The following is a 16,720-nucleotide window of genomic DNA, read 5'->3' as shown; positions in this document are numbered from 1 at the left end:
CTTGAAAAGGAGAGTTTCTTTGAATGATTAAACTGAAAGCTACAATAAGGGAGGTCCTCTTCTGACTTGGTTGAGAATTAATTATGTTTGAAAAATAAAGGATATGGGTAAAGGGAAGAGAAGTGAGGTTGCAGTAAATGACTTCAATTGCAAGACAATTAAAAGTGAATAGTCTTACAATTAAAATTATTTCTCATGAGTCAGTAGTCCTTTGTAAACTCTACCATTTTCTTCTAACATCCATTCAGGTGTGTCCTGTATGATGTATCTTGAGTTTAAATATCTTCAGGTTCATGTTTTTCAGCTCATTAATCTAACCTAGTTATCCCATTGAAATTAGCTATAATCCTGCCCAATATTTGCAAGGATTGTTTGATTTCAATGGGACATTACTAGGTTAATGTTCTTAAGGCTGCTTATCTCATGTTATGTTTTGCTTTTGACTTGGCTCAAAACATTAAAAGAACAGCCTTTGATGGATATAGATGTGTGTGTGTGAAAATATAATGACACAGTTTCCTGTGTTCCACAGATTCCAGTTAATTGGGACTAGTATATTTTGGCCCAATTATGCAGCTGCTTCAATTAACCAAAGTTTCATGGGAATAACACAGTATAAAAAGACAAACTACTGTTTAACTGAGTAGCAAATTATGTGTTTAAATGAAATGCGGAACAACCGTTGTCCCAAGTAGATAACAACACAAGCCAGCAACTGATGCTATTTTAAAACTGTTTGCTCCAAGTACGGTGTAGTGTGTTATGACCACTGATGCTGTTTAGAAGCTCTTCGGCAACAATTCTATCCCAATTAAGCAACATTGTACCCAAATAAGTGAAGGGAATCCTGGCTATTTTCTCAATTAGTTTTTTGTTCTGTAAGCGGCTGCCTGATTAACTGATGTCCAAATTAATCAGAATACACTATATTATATAATTATGAAAATATGGTCGTGAGCCACCTTCTTCAACCACTGCTGCGAAGAGGTCCTTCTGCAGCTGTACAGGGCCCTGGTGAGACCACACCTGGAGTACTGTGTGCCGTTTTGGTCTCCACATTTGAGGAAGGACATTCTTGCTATTGAGGGAGTGCAGCGTAGGTTCACAAGGTTAATTCCCGGGATGACGGGACTGTCATATGTTGAAAGATTGGAGCGACTGGGCTTGTATACTCTGGAATTTAGAAGTTTGAGAGGGGATCTTATTGAAACATATAAGATTATTAAGGGATTGGACACGCTGCAGGCAGGAAGCATGTTCCCGCTGATGGGTGAGTCCAGAACCAGAGGCCACAGTTTAAGAATTAGGGGAAGGCCATTTAGAACGGAGCTGACGAAAAACTTTTTCACCCAGAGAGTGGTGGATATATGGAATGCTCTGCCCCAGAAGGCTGTGGAGGCCAAGTCTCCGGATGCTTTCAAGAAAGAGATGGATAGAGCTCTTAAAGATAGCAGAATCAAAGGTTATAGGAATAAGGCAGGAACTGGATACTGATAGTGGATGATCAGCCATGATCACAGTGAATGGCAGTGCTGGCTCAAAGGGCTGAATGGCCTACTCCTGCACCTATTGTCTATTGCTCTTGTGGCAAAGGCGCACCCACGGTGATGGGTATCATAATCCAGTATTTAAAATTGGCAATCAGAAGAATATTTCTAAGTTGGGATGGTGTGCATGTTAAGAACCTGCAGATGCATTTCTGTGTGCCTGATGAGCCAGTAGAAGAAAGAAGTGGCTTTTCATCTGACTCAGAACAATCGTATAGACTGGCTTGTTTTGAATAGTGTTGAGCTGCTCTTGTTGAAGTTGCTCTTCAGTAGATGCACAATCAGTCTTCCACACTCCTGTATTGTAAGTGAAAGTTTTGGTGTATCAGTAAGTGAGTCATTTTCTGCATGATGCCACCAACTTTGTGGCTTGTTCAGTGGTAGGTCCTCACAGGTGGAAGAGTATAACAGTAATACTACTGAAAGTAAAGGGTGGGTGGTTAGATTCTTGTTAGAGAAACTTCTTATCTAGCACCTGTGCATCACAAATATAGCTTGGCACTTGATTTGAACTGCTCAATTTCTAAGGAACAGAAAATAAAACTAAACAAACCAATTGGCAACAAATACCCCTAATATTATGGAAGGAAAATTGTGGCAATAGTTAATGGTATTTAGACCTAACACAATGTCCTGACAACTTCATCTGCAGTGGCATGAATGACCTCCAACCACAACACACTTCCTTCGTGCAGCCATTGGAATGTTTGAAAACACATACGAGACTACAAATTTTTGAATCTCTCGCGCAAAAGAAAAACAAGATACCGGAAGAACTTGGTGGATCAGGCAGCTCTGTGGAGAGAAATAAGCTATCAATGTTTCAGGATGAGACCCTTCATCTGGACAGGAGGAAAGATGCATGACTGATAGTGACAATGTGGCAGAAGAGCGGCAGAAATCATCAGCACAACTCTGGTCGAAGCAAGGAGGAAAACTTCTTCAAAGTGAGCATACCTTGAAGGGACTTTACAGTAGAGTAATAAACCACAAATGCTGGAACCTGGAACAAAAAACAAGATGCTGGAAAGGTCAGGCAGCATCTGTGGAGGGAAATAGACAGTTTGTGTGTCAATGCAAGGAGCATTCGTAATAAGGTGGATGAATTGAAAGTGCAGATTGTTATTAATGATTATGATATAGTTGGGATCACAGAGACATGGCTCCAGGGTAACCAGGGATGGGAGCTCAACGTTCAGGGATATTCAATATTCAGGAGGGATAGACATGAAGGAAGGGGAGGTGGGGTGGCGTTGCTGGTTAAAGAAGAGATTAACGCAATAGAAAGGAAGGACATAAGCCGGGAAGATGTGGAATCGATATGGGTAGAGCTGCGTAACACTAAGGGGCAGAAGACGCTGGTGGGAGTTGTGTACAGGCCACCTAACAGTAGTAGTGAGGTCGGAGATGGTATTAAACAGGAAATTAGAAATGTGTGCAATAAAGGAACAGCAGTTATAATGGGTGACTTCAATCTACATGTAGATTGGGTGAACCAAATTGGTAAAGGTGCTGAGGAAGAGGATTTCTTGGAATGTATGCGGGATGGTTTTTTGAACCAACATGTCGAGGAACCAACTAGAGAGCAGGCTATTCTGGACTGGGTTTTGAGCAATGAGGAAGGGTTAATTAGCAATCTTGTCGTGAGAGGCCCCTTGCGTAAGAGTGATCATAATATGGTGGAATTCTTCATTAAGATGGAGAGTGACATAGTTAATTCAGAAACAAAGGTTCTGAACTTAAAGAGGGGTAACTTTGATGGTATGAGACGTGAATTAGCTAAGATAGACTGGCAAATGACACTTAAAGGATTGACGGTGGATATGCAATGGCAAGCATTTAAAGGTTGCATAGATGAACTACAACAATTGTTCATCCCAGTTTGGCAAAAGAATAAATCAAGGAAGGTAGTGCACCCGTGGCTGACAAGAGAAATTAGGGATAGTATCAATTCTAAAGAAGAAGCATACAAATTAGCCAGAGAAAGTGGCTCACCTGAGGACTGGGAGAAATTCAGAGTTCAGCAGAGGAGGACAAAGGGCTTAATTAGGAAGGGGAAAAAAGATTGAGAGAAAACTGGCAGGGAACATAAAAACGGACTGTAAAAGCTTTTATAGATATGTAAAAAGGAAAAGACTGGTAAAGACAAATGTGGGTCCCCTGCAGACAGAAACAGGTGAATTGATTATGGGGAGCAAGGACATGGCAGACCAATTGAATAATTACTTTGGTTCTGTCTTCACTAAGGAGGACATAAATAATCTTCCAGAAATAGTAGGGGACAGAGGGTCCAGTGAGATGGAGGAACTGAGTGAAATACATGTTAGTAGGGAAGTGGTGTTAGGTAAATTGAAGGGATTGAAGGCAGATAAATCCCCAGGGCCAGATGGTCTGCATCCTAGAGTGCTTAAGGAAGTAGCCCAAGAAATAGTGGATGCATTAGTGATAATTTTTCAAAACTCGTTAGATTCTGGACTAGTTCCTGAGGATTGGAGGGTGGCTAATGTAACCCCACTTTTTAAAAAAGGAGGGAGAGAGAAACCGGGGAATTATAGACCGGTTAGCCTAAGGTCGGTGGTGGGGAAACTGCTGGAGTCAGTTATCAAGGATGTGATAACAGCACATTTGGAAAGCGGTGAAATGATCGGACAAAGTCAGCATGGATTTGTGAAAGGAAAATCATGTCTGACGAATCTCATAGAATTTTTTGAGGATGTAACTAGTAGAGTGGATAGGGAAGAACCAGTGGATGTGGTATATTTGGATTTTCAAAAGGCTTTTGACAAGGTCCCACACAGGAGATTAGTGTGCAAACTTAAAGCACACGGTATTGGGGGTAAGGTATTGGTGTGGGTGGAGAATTGGTTAGCAGACAGGAAGCAAAGAGTGGGAATAAACGGGACCTTTTCAGAATGGCAGGCGGTGACTAGTGGGGTACCGCAAGGCTCAGTGCTGGAACCCCAGTTGTTTACAATATATATTAATGACTTGGATGAGGGAATTAAATGCAGCATCTCCAAGTTTGCGGATGACACGGAGCTCGGTGGCAGTGTTAGCTGTGAGGAGGATGCTAAGAGGATGCAGGGTGACTTGGATAGGTAAGGTGAGTGGGCAAATTCATGGCAGATGCAATTTAATGTGGATAAATGTGAAGTTATCCACTTCGGTGGCAAAAATAGGAAAACAGATTATTATCTGAATGGTGGCCGATTAGGAAAAGGGGAGGTGCAACGAGACCTGGGTGTCATTATACACCAGTCATTGAAAGTGGGCATGCAGGTACAGCAGGCAGTGAAAAAGGCGAATGGTATGCTGGCATTTATAGCGAGAGGATTCGAGTACAGGAGCAGGGAGATACTACTGCAGTTGTACAAGGCCTTGGTGAGACCACACCTGGAGTATTGTGTGCAGTTTTGGTCCCCTAATCTGAGGAAAGACATCCTTGCCATAGAGGGAGTACAAAGAAGGTTCACCAGATTGATTCCTGGGATGGCAGGACTTTCATATGAAGAAAGACTGGATGAACTGGGCTTGTACTCGTTGGAATTTAGAAGATTGAGGGGGGGATCTGATTGAAACGTGTAAGATCCTAAAGGGATTGGACAGGCTAGATGCAGGAAGATTGTTCCCGATGTTGGGGAAGTCCAGAACGAGGGGTCACAGTTTGAGGATAGAGGGGAAGCCTTTTAGGACCGAGATTAGGAAAAACTTCTTCACACAGAGAGTGGTGAATCTGTGGAATTCTCTGCCACAGGAAACAGTTGAGGCCAGTTCATTGGCTATATTTAAGAGGGAGTTAGATATGGCCCTTGTGGCTACAGGGGTCAGGGGGTATGGAGGGAAGGCTGGGGCAGGGTTCTGAGTTGGATGATCAGCCATGATCATAATAAATGGCAGTGCAGGCTCGAAGGGCTGAATGGCCTACTCCTGCACCTATTTTCTATGTTTCTATGAATAACGGACAGTTGGCAGTCATTAGCCCAGATAGCCTTAATCCATGACGTGATCTGTCTGCTTCTCTCCTCCACAGATGCTGCTGGATCAGCTGAGTTCTTCAAGTCGTTTTTAAAAAAATATTTACCTCGTGATTCTGATTGACTTTGTTTCCAAGGTTCTTTAATGTTGCACCAACCTGGTGTCAGGAGCAGTCACCTTTTTCTATGGAATTCTGCACTTTTTGGTTCATGTTAGACTAGAGCTGTGAAGTCTGGATCCAAGCACTCCTGATGAAAACCCATAATGAATATTGATCAGAAGCTTTTCAAGTGCAAGTGCTGCTTGATGGCCTTGTTAACATCACTCTTCACTTGTCCATTGATTAATTGGATGATTGGTCATATTAGATCTATCCTGCTAGGCATCTTTCCAATTTGGATATCTTGTGGTGTAACTACACAGAAATAACTTGGTAGCGTACCTAGATGTGGCCTCAAGGTTTCAGTGCAGCAGCCAAGGTGTCCTCTGGTCTAGTAATTTTTGCTTTATCAAAGACTGATTCAAACTGGTTGAAGATGAGTTCCTAAGGTAGGAATCTTTGGCTGAATTGGGTCATCACTTAATACATCTTGCTGAACATAATTGCAAAGGTTTCAAACTTCAGTACTCAGATGCAGGGCTGAGGTGAACTTGGGAATGTTTTTGGAGTTGCTGCCTTCTGTGGTTGTTTATTTGTCCCCTAGATGTTTAATTGCCCTTACCTAAGGTGAGCAGGATTCCAGAGTTCTGAGATGGTCACTGAACTCTGTGTACTGCTTGTCTTTGCACAGGCTCTGAGGGTCATCATGGAGGGCTCATCCACTGAGTTCATGTGGGTAGAACTAAAAATAAAATCCCTCTGGGATTGTACTATAGACTTCCCAATAGCTGTTGAGGAACCAATATGCAGGCAGAGTAAGGAAAAAGTATAAAAACAATAGGGTTGTTATCATGGGGGACTTCAACTTCCCCATCTAAACCTCCTGCTCTCAGTAGGTCCCAGTTTATATTAGGGAAGACATTTTATTGCATTGAAGAAGGGTTCTTAAGTCAATATGTAAATAGTCCAACAAGAATAGGGATTGTATTGGACTTGGTGTTGGGTAATGAGCCTGACCAGGTGACTGACCTTTCAGTGGGTGAACAGTGAGACAACTCAAGTTTTAAGATAGCTGTAGATAGGGATAAGTATGGACCTTGCTGGAGAGTTTTAATTTGTCCAGCTCCAATTTATGTGAGCATTAGGCAGTAACTAGGGAGAGTTAATTGGAACAGCTGTTTTTTTTGTGCAAGACCACAAACTGACATGTGGAGGGTGTTAAAAGACCAACTACACAGAGTACAGGACTGGTACGTTCCAATCAGAAGGACAAGGATGGTAAGTAAGAAAACCTTGGATGTCAAGAGAGGTGATTGAATTTAATCAAGAAAAAGGAAAAGTATGTTAACCTTGGGAAGCTGGAATGGAATAGGGCCCTTGAGGATTATAAAGTAGCCAGAAATCAGAATTACTTTATTGCCAGTATATGAAACGTATCAGAACTGATTGTGGTTCGGTGTTGAGCATGAAACACAGGACAATACCATAACAGACAACACAATAGCAACCAACAATTCACATAAGTTACTGGTGAACGCAGCAGGCCAGGCAGCATCTCTAGGAAGAGGTACAGTCGACGTTTCAGGCTGAGACCCTTCATCAGGACTAACTGAAAGAAGAGCTAGTAAGAGATTTGAAAGTGGGAGGGGTAGATCCAAAATGATAGGAGAAGACAGGAGAGGGAGGGATGGAGCCAAGAGCTGGACAGGTGATTGGCAAAAGGGATATGAGAGGATCATGGGACAGGAGGCCTAGGGAGAAAGGAAAGGGGGAGGGGGGAAAACCCAGAGGATGGGCAAGGGGTATAGTGAGAGGGACAGAGGGAGAAAAAGGAGAGAGAGAAAAAGAAAATATATATTTTTTTAAATAAATAACGGATGGGGTATGAGGGGGAGGTGGGACATTAACGGAAGTTAGAAAAGTCGGTGTTCATGCCATCAAGTTGGAGGCTACCCAGACGGAATATAAGGTGTTGTTCCTCCAACCTGAGTGTGGCTTCATCTTTACAGTAAAGGAGGCCGTGGATAGACATATCAGAATGAGTTTACAAGACAACAGTGCAAACAGCTATGAGCAATCAATAATTAGCAGAACAGTCACATGGGCAAATGTCAGTAATCAAACTTAAAAATGAACATATGAACAGGTTAATTATAAACAGGATAAGGAGATCAGGAAAGGCCATTTAATGGATGTTTTGTAAAAGAACTGAAAAAGGGAATTAGGAAAGTAAACAGGGGCCATGAAGTCCTTGGCAAGTAGGATTAAACAGAATCCGAAAGGATAACTACCCTTTCTCAAATTGTCCACTTGCTCTTGGTGTATGTACAGGACTATACAAAAGGCTCAAAAATGTGTTTAAAAAAAAAAAAAAAAATTCTGTAAAGTGAAGATGCTTTCAAGAATGAAAAGTTGAAAGGATTCTAAATATCTAAAAATATTATAAAGAGTAGTAAACAGTAAAAAGGACTAAATAAAATCAATATTTGGTGTGAAAACCTTTAAAACTCATCAGTTCTCTTAGGTACACTGTTGTGCAGTTTTGTAAGAAAATCGGCTAACAGGTTGTTCCAAGTATCTTGGAGAACTTGCCACAGTTCCTCTGCAGACTTCCCTTGTCTCACTTCTTTCTGTCTCTCCAGGCAATCCCAGACAGCCTTGATGAGATCAGGGCTTTATGGAGGCCATACCATCTGAAACCATACAAAAAAAATCTGGGGTGCCTAAGACTTCTGCACAATAATGTATAGAGTGTAAAGACATTCTGCACATGCATCAAGAGCAAGAGGATAAATAGGGTGAGAATAGGACCCCTCAGGATAAAGGGGGGAACATTTTGCATAGATGCAGAGGATGTGGGTGAGATCCTTAATGAGTACTTTACATCAGTATTTACCAAGGAGAAGGAAAGGGAGATCAGTGCAAGGAAAAGGAGGCAGGGTTGGGTACCTTAAGGAGTATTAGGACTTCATGCCTTATAAGCTGTACCCCAGGCGATTGAGAGAGACAAGTGAAGAGATTGCTGGGCCTTGACCAATAACTTTGCATCCTTTCTAGCCACAGGCGAGGTTCTAGAGGACTGGAAACTAACTAAAGTTGTACCATTAATCAAGAAGAGAACAAGGGATAATCCTGTAAGCTATAGACTGGTGAGTCTCACATCAGTGCGAGGGAAGTTACTGTAGAGAATTTTTAGGGATAGAGTTTATGAGCATTTGGAAAACTGTGGTCTAATTAGGGAGAGCCAGCATCACTTTGTGCAGGGCAGTTGTCTTACTAACTTGATTGAGGTTTGTTTGTTTTTTTTGATGAGGCCGATATATGAAGGTAGAGCTGTAGATGTTGTCGACGACAGTGCGCGTGGCCTCTCCGGTGAATGATATCTGTAATCTATCAAGTAGGGGACCGTGCACAATTCTGATTTGATGGAGACAGACGTGAGAGTACGGAGGAACATCTGGAAAACCTCTGAAATGCCCGCTTCGCTGCGGCTGCTACTGAGTGGTAACCGGAATCTCCGGAGCAGAAGACCCCAAATCCTCGGCTTTGCTTGTTTCAGCGGCCGGGGTTAGGTTGATGGCGCTCAGGAGGCTGTATCGGAAGGGCTGGTCGGAGGCTCGAAATTTTCGGACAGACGAACTCAGTGTCGGCTGTGGTCGGCTGCTTCCAAGGCATCGGCAAGTTGACGGTGCTCGGAGGTTTATGGCAGGGAGTTTCTCCCTTTTGCTGCCTGCTATCGGACACTCGGGAGTCGATCAACTCGGGAACTTTGAGACTTTTTTTTTTACCATGCCCATGGTTTGTTCTTCATCAAATTATGGTATTGCTTTGCACTGCTGTAACTATACGTTATAATTACGTGGTTTTGTCAGTGTTAGTCTCTGGTTTGTCCTGTTTTCTGTGATATCACTCTGGAGAAACATTGTATCATTTCTTAATGCATGTATGCATTTCTAAATGACAATAAAAGAGGACTGAGTGTTCTCATAATCTAGACTTTGGTAAGGTGTTTGACAGGGTCCTTCATGAGAGGCTTATTCAGAAGATTAATATGTATGGGATCCATGGTGAATTAGGCACTTGGATTCAGAACTGGCTTAACTGTAGAAGAATTTTTGAATTTATTTAAATCTTGCATCCATCCCACAACATGAGGGAGTAAAAAAAACTTTGCATATGACTGTCGGACTGTACAGACATGTGAATTTATAATGGCTTTTAGGAAGAAGCTGACCCGTAGCCTGTTGGTCCTGGCTTTAATGCTGCGGTACCTTTTGTCAGAGAGAAGCAGCCGAAACAGATTATGGTTGGGGTGACTGGTGTCCCGGATGATCTTCCAGGCCTTCTTTCTGCACCTGCTGCTGTAAATGTCCTCAGTGGAGGGCAATTCACCACAGATGTGTTGGCTGTCCATACCACTCCCTGCAGTGCCCAGTGATCAAGCCTGGAGTACTTCCCGTACCGGGCGGCAATACAGCCAGTCAGGATCCTCTCAATGTTCCCCCTGCAGAAGGACTCGACGATTTGGGGGCTCATGCCGAACTCCTTTAGTTGCCTGAGGCGGAAGAGATGCTGTTGTACTTTATTTTGCCCCACAACCGGCGTGTACAGTCCTGGTGAGATCTTTGGTGATGTGTATACCAAAGAACTTGAAACTGCTCATCCTCTCAACCTGCAGTCCTACTGATGTTAATCGGGACAAGCCTGTCTCCGTTCCTCCTGTAATCCACAATCAGCTTTTTTGTTTTTTGGACATTGAGAGAGAGGTTGTTATCTTGGCACCACTGTGTCAGGGTGTTAATCTCTCCTCTGTAAGCTGTTTTGTCACTTTTGGGTATAAGGTTGAACAATGCCATCTGCAAATTTGATCAGATTGGAGCTGTGTGTGGCAGCACAGTCGTGGGTGTAAAGGGAGTAGAGGAGGGTACTCGGGACACAACACTGGGGGCACCTGAGTTGGGGGACAGAGGTGAGGGAGCCCATCCTTGCCACCTGTCCGCGATCCAATAGGAAGTCGAGGATCCAACTGCACAAGGTGGGGTGTAGGCCGAGGTCTCTGAACTTCCTGTCAAGCCTGGAGGGAATTATAGTGTTGAATGTTGAATTGTAGTTCAGGAACAGCATTCTAACGTATATGTCCCTCTTCTCCAGGTGAGTGAGGACAGTGTAGTGCTGTGGCTATGACATCATTGGTTGGCTAGTTCCATTGGTAGGCGAATTGTAGGGGGTCCAGTGTGGGTGGTTGCATGCTGCAGATGTAGTCTTTAACCAGCCCCTCAAAGCATTTGCTTATAATTGAGGTGATTGCGACAGGGCGCCAATTGTTCAGGCATGCTACCTTGGTTTTCTTAGGAGCAGGGACAGTGATAGATGATTTGAAACAAGAGGGCACTACACATTGGAGAGGGAGAAATTTAAAAATGTCCATAAACATTCCAGCCGGCTGTTCTGCACACACTTTGAGGAGCAGCCCTGGGACGCCATCCATCCCTGCTGCCTAGCAGCTGTTGACATGTTGGAATGTTCTACGTGCTTCCAGTCTCGGAGATGACCAAGGAGCAGGTCTCGTCGGCAGCTGTCCTCTGGGTTTAGTGTTATCAACTTCGAATCAAGCATTTTATATTTTTTAAAAATTAGCTCGTCCAGGAGTGAGGCAGCAATGTTGGTTATACTGCTGTGTTTCCTCTTAGAGTCTGCGATGATGTGTAGTCCTTGCCATGAGCTGCATGCCTCAGAGTTGTGACTGGATTTTATCCTTGTGTTGCTGTTTTGCCAACTTGATGGCTCTACGTAAATCATAGTGCCATCTCTTAAGCTCCTGTTGGTTTCCAGAGGTGAAGGCTTCATCCCTTGCACTGAGGGCATTATGCACTGAACTATTTATCCAAGGCTCCTGGTTTGGGTAGACAGAGGGTAGTGGTCAAAGGGACTTGCTCTCACTGGAGATCTACTCGCTGGTGTTCTGCAGAGATCTGTACTGGGACCGCTGCTGTCTGTGTATGTCAGTGACCCAGATGAAAACCTAGATGGGTGGATTAGTAAATTTGTGGATGATACGAAGATTGGTGGAGCTGTGGATAGCATAGAAAACTGGCAAAGAATATAGATCAGTTGCAGGAATGGGCCAAGAAATGGCAAATGGAGTTAAACCTGGTCAAATTTGAAGTGTTACGTCTGGGTAGGTCATATGCAAAGAGACAGTACACTGTTAAAGACAAGATCCTTAATAGTGTTGAATGCCAGAGGGATCTTGGGGGTCCAAATTCATAGCTCCCTAAAAGTGGCTACACAGGCTGATAGGGTGGTTAGGAAGGCTTGTGGCATGTTTGGCTTTGTTAGTCGAGGAATTGAGTTCAAAAGTCAGGAAGCTATTTTGTAGCTTTATAAAACTTTAGTTAGGCCACATTTGGAGTATTGCAGAGAGCTGTGGTCATCTCATTTATAGGAAGGATGTTGAGGGTGTGGAAGAGGCATACCAGGATGCTGCCTAGATTAGAAGGCATGTGCTATAACATGAGGTTGGACAAACTTAGGTTGTTTTCTCTGGAATGTGGGAGGCTGGGGGCAATCTGATAGAGATTTATAAAATTATGAGAGGCATAGCTAGAGTAGACAGACACCATCATTTTCCTGGGGTTGAAATATCTAATAGCAGAGAGCATTCATTTAAGGTAAGAAGGGGTCATTTCAAAGGAGATGTGAGGGGCAAGTATTTTTTTTTACTTGGAACATGCTGCTTGATGTGGTGGTAGAGGCAAAAACATTCGAGACATTTAAGAGCCATTTAGATAAGCATGTGAATGTGAGGAAAATGGAAGAATATTGACATTGTGTAGTTTAGTTAGCCATTGATTACTAATTGAATTGCTTGGCACAAAATTGTAGGCTGAAGAGTTTGTTCCTGTGCTGTTGTCATGTTTTGCATCTTATTCTTGGTATACTTGGTGCTACTCTCCGCCAGCACTTCTGTGCTGTCCATTGGACAGATTTGATTGTTTTGCTTAAGAGAGGCAGTACCAAGGTTGAGATTTCTGATTTGTAGCAGAGTACAATTCATCTGCTAATGGATACCAATTCTGTATTGCTAAATTTGTTCCAAGTTCATCCTATTGCCACAATGATAGCACCATACCATGTATATCCTTGGTATAAAGACTAGATTTTTATCTCTACAGCATAAAGAACAGGGTGAAGGAAAGTTGATTAAGCTACATAAGCACATGACAGGCCCGCTTTGAAAGGGAGAACACAACTACAGCTGTGAAGACCCCTGCTGTACCTCGTGACCCTGTGATCTCTGTTTCAGAGGCAAATGTTAGGCTGTCTTTAAAGAGCGGGAACCCTCGCAAGGCGGAAGGTCCTGATGGAGTATCTAGTAAGGCTTTGCAAACCTCTGCCAACCAACTAGCAGAAGTATTCAAGGACACTTTCAACCTCTTACTGCTACGGGCGTAAGTTCCCATTTTCTTCTAAAACGCAAGAATTATACCAGTGCCTAAGAAGAATAATGTGGGCTGCCTTAATGACTATTGCCTGGTAGCACTCATCGACAGTGATGAAATGCTTTGAGAGGTTGGTCATGACTAGACTGAACTCCTGCCTCAGCAAGGACCTGGCCCCATTGCAATTTGCCTATTGCCACAATAGGTCAATGGCAGACAAGCTCAATGGCTCTCCACGTGGCTTTAGACCACCTGGACAACACAAACACCTATGTCAGGATGCTGTTCATTGACTATAGCTCAGCATTTAATACCGTTATTCCCACAATCCTGAAAGAGAAGTTGCAGAACCTGGGCCTCTGTACCTCCCTCTACAATTGGATCCCTGACTTCCTAACCGGAAGGCCACAATCTGTGTGGATTGGTGATAACATATCCTCCTCGCTGATGATCAACACTGGCGCACCTCAGGGGTGCGTGCTTAGCCCACTGATCTACTCTCTGTATGCACATGACTGTGTGGCTAGGCATAGCTCAAATACCATCTATAAACTTGCTGATGATTGTTGGTAGAATCTCAGATGGTGACGAGAGGGCGTACAGGAGTGAGATATGCCAACTGCAATATGCAATAACCTGGCACTAAGTAAGATGAAAGAGCTGATTGTGGACTTCAGGAAGGGTAAGACGAAGGAACACATACCAATCCTCATAGAGGGTTCAGAAGTGGAGAGAGTGAGCAGCCTCAAGTTCCTGGGTGTCAAGATCTCTGAGGATCTAACCTGGTCCCAACATATCCATGTAGTTATAAAGAAGGCAAGATAGCGGCTATACTTCATTAGGAGTTTGAAGTGATTTGGCATGTCAACAAATACACTCAGAAACTTCTATAGTTGTACTGTGGAGAGCATTCTGACAGGCTGCATCACTGTCTGGTATGGAGGGGCTACTGCACAGGACCGAAAGAAGCTGCAGAGGGTTGTAAATCTAGTCAGCTCCATCTTGAGTACTCACCTACAAAGTACCCAGGACATCTTTAGGGAGTGGTGTCTCAGAAAGGCAGCGTCCATTATTAAGGACCTTCAGCACCCAGGGCATGCCCTTTTCTCACAGTTACCAACAGGTAGGAGGTACAGAAGCCTGAAGGCACACACTCTGATACAGGAACAGCTCCTTCCCCTCTGCCATCCGATACCTAACGGACATTGAGCCCTTGCACACTACCTCACTATTTTTAATACACAGTATTTCTGCTTTTTGCATGTTTTTAATCTATTCAATATACAAAAACAAGTAAATCAATTGCAGTATGTTTTTTATTTATTTATTTTTTTTTCTCTTCTATATTGTGTATTGCTTTGAACTGCTGCTGCTTAGTTAACAAATTCCAGGTCAGATGCCGGTGGTAATAAACCTGATTTAGATTCTGAGATTTTGTAGGATGTGGCTAAGGCTGGATGGTTCAGAATGCTTAATTTCGTTGTAGCCCATCTCCATTCCTATTACATACACTTGTCTTTTATCCTCCATAGCATTATTTAATTATTCTATTATTGCAGGCTTGTTAACAATATACATTCAAATGTGAAACACTCCTTTATAGTGTTATGGGGGCGGCGGGGGGGGAGTAATTCAACTTCCTGCCCTTTGGGTCAGAGTTGATTCTCAGGAACCGTGTAGAATTTTGGATGCCAATGCCATTATGTACAAATAAAATCTCGAGTCCTTATGGGGCAGGTGGCAATCCAAAGGGAAACTAGTGTCAGTGAGCTAAAGGAGTAACAATTGGATGTACATGTACCCACTGCCCAGTTGTAGATACCATTTTAGTCTCTGGGGCCACCTGGTGTCCAGTTTGAAAATTATAGGCTCATTGATTAGACTGTAGACCAAAGCTGCGCCAATGCTCTCCATCCTGGCCCATCAGGCTGAGTGATCCACATTCCAATAATTGCATGTGAGTCTATACTTTCCAAAGGCTCAGTTGGAGTTGACGTTGCCTTTAGACATTCTGTCATAAACATGAACGGTAGTTAAACTCTTCTGAAGCTTCCAGCTGGGTTCAGCTATTGATTTTAACCACCGTTTCAATGACAAACTCTGCCATCTTCATCAGGGGTGATGCCTGGGCATGTCTAGTCTGGTGGTATATATACCCCCGTCCTCCATCACTCCTGATTGGTTAGTCCTCATCCAACCAGGTTTCTGTTGTCCCTCCTTGTTTACAATCTGGTTAGTTATAGAAACATAGAAAACCTACAGCACAATACAGGCCCTTTGGCCCACAAAGTTGTGCCGAACATGTCCCTACCTTAGAAATTACTCGGCTTACCCATAGCCCTCTTTTTTTTTGTAAGCTCCATGTACCTGTCCAAAAGTTTCTTAGAAGACTCTATCGTATCCATCTCCACCACCGTTGCCGGCAGCCTATTCCACGCACTCACCACTCTCTGCGTAAAAAACATACCCCTGACATCTCCTCTGTACCTACACCCCAGCACCTTAAGCCTGTGTCCTTTTGTGGCCACCATTTCAGCCCTGGGAAAAAGCCTCTGACTATCCACATGATCAATGCCTCTCATCATCTTATACACCTCTATCAGTTAGTTCTCATCCCATCAGGAGGAATGACGACAAGGTAATATATACCACAGAATTCAACATGCATAGGCATCATCCCTGATGAAGATGGCAACGTTTGTCATTGAAACATCGGTTAAAATTGATATCTGTACCCAGCTGAAAGCCCGAGAAGAGTATATTTGTCATATGCACCAGGAAAAGACTAGATCCTTTTTCATGAAGTGTACTTGTTTCCATTACACTAGCAATATAAAACCACTCTAGATTTTTAAAAAATGTACTTAATACATAGAACTGGGTATCCTGTAGGGAGCTTACAATTTTTAAATTTTACTTTCTTAGGATCTGTCTGTTGCTCACAGGGCTGGCATTTAGTACCAGTCACTAAATGATGTGTGGGTAATCGTGGCGGTGAGCTGTTGGCTTTGGCTACTACATCTTTGTGGTAAATGTATTCCCATAATATTAGGTATGAATTCCAGGATGTAGACATGGCATCTATAAAAGAACAAATTATTCTGAGATGTCATGGTGTGTAACATGGACATGCACTTGAAGCCTTTCTACACAAATTTCATGTCACATGTCAGTTCTTCTGATTCTTTCTGTTGTGGTTGTGCTTGAATGGTGCTTTCAGGGTACCAATGCCTTTGGTAGATGGTACATACTGTAGCCACTGCAATGGTAGCAGGAAAGTTTAGGGCTACTGATGGGTGCCAGTCCGGTGGGTTGCTTTGATCTAGGTGCTAATAAGCAGCGTGAGAATAGCTAGGGCTGCTGTCATCCAAACACGTGGAGGGTATTCCTATTCACACATTTGTTGCATTTCACAAATAGTGGAAAACATGTATAATGCTGGGGAGTGAGCTACTCATACAGAAACTGACCTTTTTCTGTACCTGATCCATTGAGCTCAGGTCAGCGATGACCCCTTGGAATATTGATAATGGGGGCCTTGGCATGAGTGATATTATAGAATGATGTGGAGAGGTGGTTAAATGTAGTCTTGTTAAAGTGGGCATTCCATGGTACAAAAGTGCCTGGCATGTCAGTTGCAACTTATTGGCCTTTGC

The 16,720-nt window shown here is 43.2% G+C and overlaps 2 protein-coding genes across 8 annotated transcripts in view; one reads left to right on the top strand and one right to left on the bottom strand.

The window, feature by feature from the left end:
• Positions 1-16,720, top strand: part of llgl2 (LLGL scribble cell polarity complex component 2) — a 202,139-nt gene that overhangs the window by 63,353 nt on the left and 122,066 nt on the right. The window contains exon 2 of one of the 6 annotated variants that reach the window (XM_063030852.1): positions 12,929-13,073. The exons of 4 other annotated variants lie outside the window; for them this stretch is intronic. The gene's annotated coding sequence lies outside the window, so the exon portion shown is untranslated. Of the gene's footprint in view, positions 1-2,199; positions 2,495-12,928; positions 13,074-16,720 lie in introns of all 6 variants that reach the window. One more of the 6 variants, XM_063030851.1, reaches the window with a different exon arrangement.
• Positions 1-16,720, bottom strand: part of LOC134336569 (uncharacterized) — a 147,195-nt gene that overhangs the window by 48,686 nt on the left and 81,789 nt on the right. The gene's annotated exons all lie outside the window — the stretch shown is intronic.

This window comes from Mobula hypostoma, chromosome 22 (assembly GCF_963921235.1).
Source record: "Mobula hypostoma chromosome 22, sMobHyp1.1, whole genome shotgun sequence".
NCBI classification, from domain to species: Eukaryota; Metazoa; Chordata; class Chondrichthyes; order Myliobatiformes; family Myliobatidae; genus Mobula; species Mobula hypostoma.
The sequence above is the reverse complement of the archived record's forward strand: the minus strand, read 5'-3'. Positions and strand labels throughout refer to the sequence as shown.